Source organism: Tursiops truncatus, chromosome 3 (assembly GCF_011762595.2).
Source record: "Tursiops truncatus isolate mTurTru1 chromosome 3, mTurTru1.mat.Y, whole genome shotgun sequence".
NCBI classification, from domain to species: Eukaryota; Metazoa; Chordata; class Mammalia; order Artiodactyla; family Delphinidae; genus Tursiops; species Tursiops truncatus.
In genome coordinates, this window is record NC_047036.1 from 160,850,486 (window position 1) to 160,863,004 (window position 12,519).

Here is a 12,519-nt window from a genome sequence, read left to right on the forward strand (position 1 = left end):
ATTTGGTAAAGTAGCAGGATACAAAATTAATGCAAAGGAATCTCTTGCATTCCTATACACTAATGATGAAAAATCTGAAAGAGAAATTAAGAAAACACTCCCATTTACCATTGCAACAAAAAGAATAAAATATCTAGGAATAAACCTACCTAAAGAGACAAAAGACCTGTAGGCAGAAAATTATAAGACGCTGATGAAAGAAATTAAAGATGATATAAATAGATTGCGAGATATACCATGTTGTTGGATTGGAAGAATCAACATTGTGAAAATGACTCTACTACCCAAAGCAATCTACAGATTCAATGGAATCCCTATCAAACTACCACTGGCATTTTTCACAGACCTAGAACAAAAAATTTCACAATTTGTATGGAAACACAAAAGACCCCGAATAGCAAAAGCAATCTTGATAGTGAAAAACGGAGCTGGAGGAATCAGGCCCCCTGACTTCAGGGCCCCTTACTACAAAGCTACAGTAATCAAGACAGTATGGTCCTGGCACAAAACCATAAATATAGATCAATGGAACAGGATAGAAAGCCCAGAGATAAACCCACGCATATATGGTCACCTTCTTTTTGATAAAGGAGGCAAGAATATACAATGGAGGAAAGACAGCCTCTTCAATAAATGGTGCTGGGAAAACTGGACAGCTACATGTAAAAGAATGAAATTAGAACACTCCCTACACCATATACAAAAATAATCTCAAAATGGATTAAGGACCTAAATGTAAGGCCAGACACTATAAAACTCTTAGAGGAAAACATAGGTAGAACACTCCATGACATAAATCACAGCAAGATCCTCTTTGACCCACCTCCTAGAGAAATGGAAATAAAAACAAAAATAAACAAATGGGACCTAATGAAACTTAAAAGCTTTTGCACAGCAAAGGAAACCATAAACAAGATGAAAAGACAGCCCTCAGAATGGGAGAAAAATATTTGCAAATGAAGCAACTGACAAAGGATTAATCTCCAAAATTTACAAGCAGCTCTTGCAGCTCAATATCAAAAAAATAAAAAACCCAGTCCAAAAATGGGCAGAAGATCTAAATAGACATTTCTCCAAAGAAGATATACAGATTGCCAACAAACACATTAAAGAATGCTCAACATCATTAATCATTAGAGAAATGTAAATCAAAACTACAGTGAGGTATCACCTCACACCCATCAGAATGGCCATCATCAAAAAATCTCCAAACAATAAATGCTGGAGAGGGTGTGGAGAAAAGGGAACCCTCTTGCACTGTTAGTGGGAATGTAAATGGATACAGCCACTATGGAGAACAGTATGGATTTTCCTTAAAAAACTAAATATAGAACTACCATACGACCCAGCAATCCCACTACTGAGCATATACCCAGATAAAACCATAAATCAAAAAGACACATGCACCCCAATGTTCATTGCAGCACTGTTTACAATAGGCAGGTCATGGAAGCAACCTAAATGCCCATCGACAGAAGGATGGATAAAGAAGATGTGGTACATATATACAATGGAATATTACTCAGCCATAAAAAGGAACGATATTGGGTCATTTGTAGAGATGTGGATGAATGTAGAGACTGTAATACAGATGAAGTAAGTCAGAAAGAGAAAAACAAATATTGTACATTAACACATATATGTGGAACCTAGAAAAATGGTACAGATGAGGCAGTTTGCAGGGCAGAAATTGAGACACAGATGTACAGAACAAACGTATGGACACCAAGGGAGAAATGCTGTGGGTTGGTGGTGGTGGTAGTGTGATGTATTGGGAGATTAGGATTGGCATATATACACTAATATGTATAAAATGGATAACTAAGAAGACCCTGTTGAAAAAATAAATAAATAAAATAAAATTCAAAAAAGAAAAGAAAAACAAACACCTAGGAATAAACCTACCTAAGGCGGCAAAAGACCGGTACTCAGAAAACAGTAAAACACTGATGAAGGAAATCAAAGATGACAGAAACAGGGCTTCCTGGTGGCTCAGCGGTTAACAACCCACCTGCCAATGCAGGGGACATGGGTTAGAGCCCTGGTCCAGGAAGATCCCACATGCTGTGGAGCAATAAAGCCCGTGTGCCACAACTACTGAGCCTTTGTGCCACAACTACTGAAACCCATGCACCTAGAGCCCATGCTCTGCAACAAGAGAAGCCAATGCAATGAGAAGCCTGCACAGCACAAGGAAGAGTAGTCCCCACTCATTGCAACTAAAGAAAGCCTGCACACCGCAACAAAGACCCAACGCAGCCAAAAAAAAAAAAAAAAAAAAAAGGCAAAGATAACAGAAATAGTTGGAGAGATACACCATGCTCCTTGATTGGAAGATCAATATTGTGAAAATGACTATACTACCCAAAGCAAGCCACAGGTTCAATGCAATCCCTATCAAATTACCAATGGCATTGTCCCCAGAACTAGTACAAGAAATTTTACAATTTTTATGGAAACACAAAATACCCTGAACAGCCAAATCAATCTTAAGAAAGAAAAACGGAGCTGGAGGAATCAGGCTGACTTCAGACCATACTACAAAGCTACAGTAATCAAGACAGTATGGTACTGGCACAAAAACAGAAATATCGATCAATGGAACAGGATAGAAAGCCCAGAGAGAAACCCAAACACATATGGTCACCTTATTTTTGACAAAGGAGGCAAGAATATACAATGGAAAAATACATCCTCTTCAATAAGTTGTGCTGGGAAAAATGGACAGATATATGTAAAAGAATGAAATTACAACACACCCTAATACCATACACAAAAATGAACTCAGGCTTCCCTGGTGGCACAGTGGTTGGGGGTCCGCCTGCCGATGCAGGGGACACGGGTTCGTGCCCCGGTCCGGGAGGATCCCACATGCCGTGGAGCAGCTGGACCCGTGAGACATGGCTGCTGAGCCTGCACGTCCAGAGCCTGTGCTTCGCAACAGGAGAGGTCACAGCAGTGAGAGGCCTGTGTACCGCAAAAAAAAAGCAAAAACAAAACAAAACAAAACAACAACAAAAAATGAACTCAAAATGGATTAAGGACCTAAATGTAAGGTCAGACACTATAAAACTCTTAGAGGATGGGCTTCCCTGGTGGCACAGTGGTTAAGAGTCCGCCTGCCAATGCAGGGGACGCAGGTTTGAGCCCTGCTCTGGGAGGATCCCACATGCCGCGGAGCAGCTAAGCCTGTGTGCCACAGCTGCTGAAGCCCGCGCGCCTAGAGCCCATGCTCTACTACAAGAGAGGCCACCACAATGAGGGGCCTGCGCACCGCAATGCAGAGTGGCCCCCACTTGCAGCAACTAGAGAGGGCCCACACGCAGCAACGAAGACCCAACACAGCCATAAAAAAAAAAAAAAAAACTCTTAGAGGAAAACATAGGCAGAACACTCTATGACATAAATCACAGCAAGATCCTTTTTGACCCCCTCCTAGAGAAATGGAAATAAAAACAAAAATATATGGGACCTAATGAAACTTAAAAGCTTTTGCACAGCAAAGGAAACCATAAACAAGATGAAAAGACAACCCTCAGAATGGGAGAAAATATTTACAAATGAAGCAACTGATAAAGGGTTAATCTCCAAAATATACAAGCGGCTCATGTAGCTCAATATCAATAAAACAAAGAACCCAATCCAAAAATGGACAGAAGATCTCAATAAACATTTCTCCAAAGAAATGGCCAACAAATTCATAAAAAGATGCTCAACATCTTGGGCTTCCCTGGTGGCACAGTGGTTGAGAGTCCACCTGCCGATGCAGGGGGCAAGGGTTCGTGCCCCGGTCCGGGAAGATCCCACATGCCGCAGAGCAGCTGGGCCCGTGAGCCATGGCCGCTGAGCCTGCGCGTCCGGAGCCTGTGCTCCACAACGGGAGAGGCCACAACAGTGAGAGGCCCGCGTACGCAAAAAAAAAAAAAAAAAAAAAAAGATGCTCAACATCACTAATCATTAGAGAAATGCAAATCAAAATCACAATGAGGTATCACCTCACACTGGTCAAAATGGCCATTTTCAAAAAATCTACAAACAGTAAATGCTGGAGAGGGTGTGGAGAAAAGGAACCCTCCCGCACTGTCGGTGGGAATGTAAATGGATACAGCCACTGTGGAGAACAGTATGGAGGTTCCTTAAAAAACTATAAACAGAACTACCATATAACCCAGCAACTTCACTACTGGACATATACCCTGAGAAAACCATAATTGAAAAAGATTCATGTACCACAATGTTTATTGCAGCACTATTTACAATAGCCAGGACATGGAAGCAACCTAAATGTCCATCAATAGATGAATGGATAAAGAAGATGTGGCGCATATACACAATGCAATATTACTCAGCCATAAAAAGGAACAAAATTGAGTTATTTGTAGTAAGGTGGATGAACTTAGAATGTCACATAGAGTGAAGTAAGTCAGAAAGAGAAAAACAAATACTGTATGCTAACACATATATATGGAATTTTAAAAAGCGGTACTGATGAACCTAGTGGCAGGACAGGAGCAAAGACACAGAGTAGAGAACAGACTTGAGGGCACAGGGGCGAAGGGGAAGCTGGGATGAAGTGAGAGAGTGGCATTGACATATATACGCTACCAAATGTAAAATGGATGGCTAGTGGGAAGCTGCTGCATAGCACAAGGAGATCAACTCGATGCTTTGTGATGACCTAAAGGGATGGGATATAGAGGATGGGAGGGAGGCTCAAGAAGGAGGGGATATGGGGATATATGTATACATATAGCTGATTCACTTTGTTGTACAACAGAAACTAACACAACATTATAAAGCATTTATACTCCAATAAAGATGTGAAAAAAAAGTCTGTCCAAAAAAAAGAAACAAAAAAGAATTTCTCACCCCATAACTTTAGTTAGGTAAAATTCTAAAAGTGCATTAATAATTTTTCCTTTGATTATTTCTTAAACCATCTAGTTCAGGGAAATAGTGAGATAAAAGGCAAAGCTTCTCAAATAAAACATGTTTGAGACAGTTGCATGTGGATAGGGCACTCTTTTACCTTTTTTACAATGATTGTCAAAAATTCATACTTAGGATCATTTGGATGTCCCTCTCGGTCCTCAGGACAGGCTGCCCCAAGATAGGCTACAATGGTATATTGAATATAGTAAACTAAATTTCCTTGAGAAACCGCTGATGAAACAAAATTATAATTACAAGCACTCTCTGCTCCCCCTCTCCTGGAAGAGGAAATAAATCAAATCTCCCATGTGAAGGTACTGTCAGTATAACAGGATAATAGAAAGCATCCTTATCACCAGATTTGGGAATTCTAGGCTAAGGAAGCTATGTAAACAAAGTTTGTTACTTCTTCATAAGTTTGCTGCCCGAAGCACAAACCCCTCTGTTTTGTTAAATCTTCACAAATAATTGTTTCTTTCTCTAAAAATGATATATGAGTGGCTGCTTTAGTCTCTTCAAAAGTCTCATTTCTATGAGACCTCTGTTCATATAAATTAAATTTGTTTATTTCTTTGTTAATCTGTCTGGTGTCAATTTAATTGTTAAACCATCTGAAAGAACTAAGAAGGCGTGAGGGCAACTTTTCCTCCTTCCCAACAGTTGTTTTAGTTGCCAGGATACTAGCTGGACCCACTCTCTTCCCCTTAGGGCTACAGAATTGAGAGGTACTGTGACCACAAACTTAAGCTGGCAGAAGGTAAACGTTGTTAACAGGTTAGCCTTCTGGATCTCTGCCTGGAAATGCCAGTGGAAGTGAAACTGATAAAAGTCATTTTTCTCTATAAATTTAGATTAGCAGGAGAAAATATGTGTGGAACTTTCTCCTTTGTCATAGCAACTCAAATAAAAATATGGTAAATGAGTGATCTTCATTTTTATTGGTCACTTCCTCCCAGAAAATGTCTCTGCTTTTCTTTGTCTCTCTGTGTTGTGTCATTTGTCCTAAGGAGGAAGAACCATAGGGCAGAATAGCAGGCATAGGTTCTGTATAAAATTGCTGTTCAAGCCAGCCTCACAGACTGGTGAGTTCATGGTTGTCACCCACTAGTGTTTGTTTAGACAAATGTTGCTGTGGGTCCCTCGTGTAAAAAACAGAAGAGTTTATTCCTTCCATCTTGGTCTATATTGTGAGAGCTTGACTTTATGACCAGTGAGAATATTCTATCTGGTCACTGCATTCTGAAATGTGCACTTATTGGGGTGGATCTATCTGGTGGCCAAATAGACTGGGGCATGAGACAGGAAATCACAAGCATCTCTCTCTTCATGTGGCAATGCCAGATTTCACAGGTATTTGTCATAAGGGGTCCTAGTCTATAGAGGCATTTCTTGTCTCAACATTCATTGCTTTGTGCTGAGAAAGTCTCATTCCAGTAGCACTGCCTGGTGCCAAAGATGAGTAGATTTATGACTGGAGGCATCTCACATTGTCATGACAGAACAGAGACAACATTTGATTACACCATCCTTACCACATGTGCAACAGAAGTCTTTACTGTCTTAGACTATATTGGGAGTAGACCTTTGGATCATGGGGGATACATCATCTGCACCCACATTAGGGATGCCTGTTTTATACATGGTAAAGATTTATTCTAAGTCTAAAAAGTTACCTCTGTGTCTTTCCATAAGAAGTCTTACTGGATCCAGTCATTATTGAAATAAACATACTAGTGGAAATCCCATTCGTCAGTGACAGGATAATGAATCGTTTTAACTGGAAAACGTCTATGTTTGAAAATCTTTTCTTTTTACAGAGTTTTATTGGAGTATAATTGCTTTACAATGTTGTGTTAGTTTCTGCTGTACAACAAAGTGAATCAGCTGTATGTATACATATATCCCCATATCCCCTCCCTCTTGAGCCTCCCTCCCACCCTCCGTATCCCACCCCTCTAGGTCGTCACAAAGCACAGAGCTAATCTCCTGAGCTTTGCAGCTACTTCCCACTAGCTATCTATTTTACATTTGGTAGTATATATATGTCAATGCTAGTCTTTCACTACGTCCCCCTCATCATAAACAACTCTCATACTGGTATTCACAGGAAGATCTAATTGAAAAGAGAACACAAAATGGTATGATGCTATTCTTAGGGAATCCTTTAATAAAATGAATTAACAGAAGCCAGACTTAGAACAAATTAAAAAAAAATCTGAAGTAAATTCCCCTTCTCTTCCCTTTTATACTCCTCTTCAATCCCAGCTCCCTGCACCTAGCCTCCATAAGATCATTTGGACCTCTGGGATCCTGGTATGACCTATCCCTCAAAAGCCAGCTCTATCACCTCACCCAGTTCTCCTAAATCTTAAAACTCCTGCAAGCTTCCCATAAAGCACTCACCTGGTTGTTTTGATTTCTCTTTTTAAAAAGATTTTTCGGAGAGCACATTGGGTTGACCTCTAGTCCTGGGGAGTACAGATTATTTTGTAAATGCTGACAGTCAGAAGTGAATTCAGCTGAGTACTTGAGAAGCACAATAAAGCTCACTTTGCAGTCCCTTATAACTCCTAATTTCCAGGTCTTGCTAACCAGCCTCTGCCAGCTTCAGGCATTCCTATGCAATGTCCTTTCTAGAAGTATACTGTACCCCATCCCCAAAATTTCAGATCCCTTGTAAAACATCAGATCTTTAAATTATAAAACGTTTTACCTCCAGTCTCAAAAGACCCAATCAATTCAGGGCAGAATTAAAAGATTAGTTGTTATTCACAACCCCAATCATAGGGACCTTAATTGACTGCTAGAGGGTTTTCTTCCAGCCCACAATTATACTGTATCTATTAGGTAGGCCAGATGACACTCTGGGTAAACAAAACCCCTTCAGAGAGGAACAGAGAGGCCAGCACCTCTCCCAGTCAACCAAAGTAGAAATGACCTAAATAGAAGCTAATATTCAAGGTTCGATAGGAAAAATATTAAAGACCTTTGCCCATAAATTTAGTTGGTCTAAGGTTGAATTATGTATTCAAAAAACAAAAAGGAAAGAATCCAGAAGCTTTTGTTGAATGTTTTATACAAAATTTTTAGCAGAAAACTGCATTGAAAACAGAAGCCCAGAGCACATGAAACACTAATATCTGCTCCAGTGAGAATTTTTCACCCTGATACTGGACAGCAAATTCAAAATAACTGCAAGTGTGGTAATTGAGGATACAACTCAATTGTTTGAAAGTAGCTTCTAGGAATGTAGAAAAAAAGTTTAATAGCCACAATTCTTGCTTTACAACTTGAATATTTAGAGAAACAAAAACATAAAGCTGAAAATAATTTGAAGCCCTCTTCCTATTTGCCTCCAGACTACTGCAGATATTGTAAGAAATCAGGAGGTTGTAAGAGAAATTGTCCTGCATTTAAGAGAAGGGTTTAAGAAGCAATCCCTTTGTGCCCCAGGACTGCCAGTAGGTTCATTTTTCTCCTTCTGAGGGACAGTTCCCCCCCAAATAACAGGGTCAGCTGTTCCTCTGTTGCACCCCATAGCTTATCATTAAACCTAAAACACAGAATCAGGCACTGGATTCTTAATTGACACTGGTGCAACGTCCTCTACCATCTGCTCAGTGGAGTTGCCTCTACCTGTGATTTTGTTCAAGCAGTTGGAAACTCTGGGTAGACTATTTCATTGCCAATATTTCAGTCCACCCCAATATCTTTAGCTCCCCCCCCCATAACATGCACTGGGCCATTCTAGTTTCCACCTGTTCACCAGTAAACTTCTTGGTGGAGATTTTAACGTAAATTTAATGCCGCTATAAAATGTAAGGGGAGGGGCTTTTATTTCCCTGCCCTCAGATAAAGCCTCACACTGTTACCGAATGCAAGTTCATGTGCCCAATGCACAGTGAGGCCAAACAAACCGAAACTCTCTGGAAGGTTTCAACAAAGCACTTTTAAAAGCAAGGTGAAAAAAAAAAAAAAAAGCAAGGTGAGCTAGGGGTGTGTTTGGTTGTGGCAAACTTCTTGGTGTTGAACTCTTTTGTTCTTGCAGCTGTCCATGTAAGTCAGGTCATGATGTTCCTGTAACCCCCCAACAAGACAAATGCTATTCTCTGTTCTGCAACTTTTTACCTCTGTATGAATGGACTCTTAAAGGTTAGAGCCCTGAGAATAGACTATCCTGTATACTTAAGGCTATAGGCAACATTCAAAAGGTGCAGAGCCAGCATGACCAAGCACAGGCAACAAGGCACAAAGTTTAAAGTAAAGAGGAATAGATCTAATATGGAGTCAGAGTTGTTCTTCCCTGTTCCAACACCTCCTGCTTTCCTTACTGGAAAGTCAGCCTGATTTAAATCCTTCTGAATTGGATGGACCTTTAATAGATGTCCCAATAAATATCTGGGCCACACAGGCAAATGAATTTGCATTGCTACTATTGATATATGAAGTGACTGTATATGTTATATGGAAGAAAAATTAACCTTTCCATCAGTAGACTAACATGGTGTACATATTAAAAAACAAACAAACAAACAACCTTTTTCTGAATAATGAACACATTACCCATATTTATTAATCATGTATTAGAAAACTGCCTGGAGAGTACTTGTCTCTCACTGTCCTACTTCACTCTCTAGGTCTCCACTATAGACTATTTTTTTTTTAACATTTTTATTGGGGTATAATTGCTTTACAATGATGTGTTAGTTTATGCTTTATAACAAAGTGAATCAGTTATACATATACATATGTTCCCATATCTCTTCCCTCTTGCGTCTCCCTCCCTCCCACCCTCCCTATCCCACCCCTCCAGGCGGTCACAAAGCACCGCGCTGATATCCCTGTGCTATGCGGCTGCTTCCCACTAGCTATCTACCTTACGTTTGTTAGTGTATATATGTCCATGCCTCGCTCTCGCTTTGTCACAGCTCACCCTTCCCCCTCCCCATATCCTCAAGTCCGTTCTCCAGTAGGTCTGTGTCTTTATTCCTGTCTTACCCCTAGGTTCTTCATGACATTTTTTTTTCTTAAATTCCATATATATGTGTTAGCATACGGTATTTGTATTTCTCTTTCTGACTTACTTCACTCTGTATGACAGACTCTAGGTCTATCCACCTCATTACAAATAGCTCAATTTCGTTTCTTTTTATGGCTGAGTAATATTCCATTGTATATATGTGCCACATCTTCTTTATCCATTCATCTGATGATGGGCACTTACGTTGTTTCCATCTCCGGGTCCACTATAGACTCTTTTTCAAACTGTGTGTTGCTCTTATTAACCCTTACTTTTTCAGCATGCTGAGCACAAACCAAACGCTCCCTTATGCCTGTTTACTAAACACTGGTCAAGTTAACTAATCAATCTGTTGGTTATATCAAATCTAGATAGAGCAAAAGAACCAGAACTGGTCTTCATTCCTGCTGATTGAACACCTGGTGGACTAAAGTAGAAAATATGGATGAATGACAAGCTATGGTATCCAAGACTGAAAAATAATCACTGCATTATTTTCTTCTGGTGAGTTATTTGGGACCCAGACCACCTGTATAGAAGTTCAAGGACCGGCCCTTGACCAGATAAAGACAATTAATGAAAAATGTTCTCTTTGCATTGAAAACAAACATGACCTTGGAACTTCTCTTGGTGACATACTAGGAAAATGTTGTAACAAACTGTAGATTCCACAAGTGGCAACTTCAAACCTCTCTGGGAGATTGTAAATGACTCTAGCACTACCCTTTTTGGTACAGATGTCTGCCAAATCACCAAATGATTTGGATCCTGCACAAGCCACTATTTGTACACTCTGTACAGTGGGTATTTAAAAAAATAATTAATTGATTGATTAGTTATATTATTTTTGGCTGCGTTGGGTCTTCATTGCTGCATGCGGGCTTTCTATAGTTATGGCGAGCGGGGGCTACTCTTCGTTGCGGTGCGTGGGCTTCTCATTGCGGTAGCTTCTCTTGTCGTGGAGCACGGGCTCCAGGTGTGTGGGCTTTAGTAGTTGTGGCTCATGGGCTCTAGAGCGCAGGCTCAGTAGTTGTGGCGTGCGGGCTTAGTTGCTCCGCGGCATGTGGGATCTTCCCGGACCAGGGCTCGAACTCGTGTCCCCTGCATTGGCAGGCTGATTCTTAGCCACTGTGCCACCAGGGAAGCCCTGTACAGTGGGTATTTTAACTGTTCCCCTGAATAAGCTACCAAATACCACAAACTATTGTTGATGGATTGGTCCTTTTGTCAATATACAATCTCCTAGTTTGTCTTATTTAAGAAATTCACCTGAGTTTCTACGTTGTCTGAGATTAGGATTGCCACCTCAGCATTCTTTTGTTTACTATTTATATAGAAGCTATTTCCATCCTCTCATTTTTATCCTACTTGTGTCTTGGATCTAAAGTGTGTTTCTTGTAGATGATATGTAGTTAAATTACTTTTTTTTAAAAAAAATTATTGTCTCTCTCTGCCTTTTAATTGGAAATTAATTGTTTTTATTTTGGTAGTGTACCATTTAATTCTCTTCTCACTTATTTTAGTTATTTTCTTAATGTCTACCCTGAGGGTCAAAACTAACACCTTAAACTTAGAATAATCTAGTTTGAATTAATATCAACATAGTTTCTATAGTATAAGAAACTATGTAATACTACCAAAGGTAAAATAGATAGCTAGTGGGAAGCAGCCGCATAGCACAGTATCAGCTCGGTGCTTTGTGACTGTGACCGCCTAGAGGAGTGGGAAAAGGAGGGTGGGAGGGAGACGCAAGAGGGAGGGTATATGGGGATATATGTATACGTATAGCTGATTCATTTTGTTATACAGCATAAACTAACACAACATTGTAAAGCAATTATACTCCAACAAAGATGTTAAAAAAAAACCCTATGTATTAAACATATATCCTTTATATTTTTACTGTCCCAACTCTATATACTTGTGTCTATTAACATAGATTTATGTTAAAGCTTTACTCATTTGACTTTTAAATAATATAGGAAAAAAAGAGAACCTACGAACCTAAATACAATCATACTGGCTTTTATATTTATCTACATAGTTTCCTTTAGCAGCATTTATTCTTCATGACACTGAGTAGTTCTCAAGTAACATTTTTTTCAGCTTGCAGGGTTCCCTTTAGCATTTCTTGTCAGTCAGATCTGCTAATGATTATCTCCCTCAACTTTTGCTTATCTTTGGAACATCTTTATCATTCATATTTAAAGATAGTTTTACTAGATGTAGAGCCCGGTTTGACATATTTTTTTCTCTTAGTACTTTAAATATGGCATTTAAATCAGGCTTTTCAGTGCATCCTGTCCTTTGTCATTGCTAATGACAAATAAGCTGCTAATCTTATTGATGAACTATTATACGTGACAATTGGTTTTTCACTTGCTGCTTCAAGATTCTGCTTTTGTCTTTGACTGTTTGATAATATGTCCTGGCTTTGATTTCCTAGTTTATCCTAATTAGAGTCCATTGACCCTTTAGGTATGGAGATTCGTATCTTTTACCAAATTAGAACATTTTCAGCCGTTATTACTGCAAGTATTATTTTTCTCCTTTCTCCTCTCTTTTAG

The 12,519-nt window shown here is 39.5% G+C and overlaps 1 long non-coding RNA gene across 1 annotated transcript in view; it reads left to right on the forward strand.

Annotated features, from left to right (window-relative positions):
• Positions 1-12,519, forward strand: part of LOC117311717 (uncharacterized) — a 63,631-nt gene that overhangs the window by 42,633 nt on the left and 8,479 nt on the right. The window contains exon 2 of the long non-coding RNA XR_004526008.2: positions 10,324-10,456. This is a non-coding gene — a long non-coding RNA (uncharacterized lncRNA). The remainder of the gene's footprint in view (positions 1-10,323; positions 10,457-12,519) is intronic.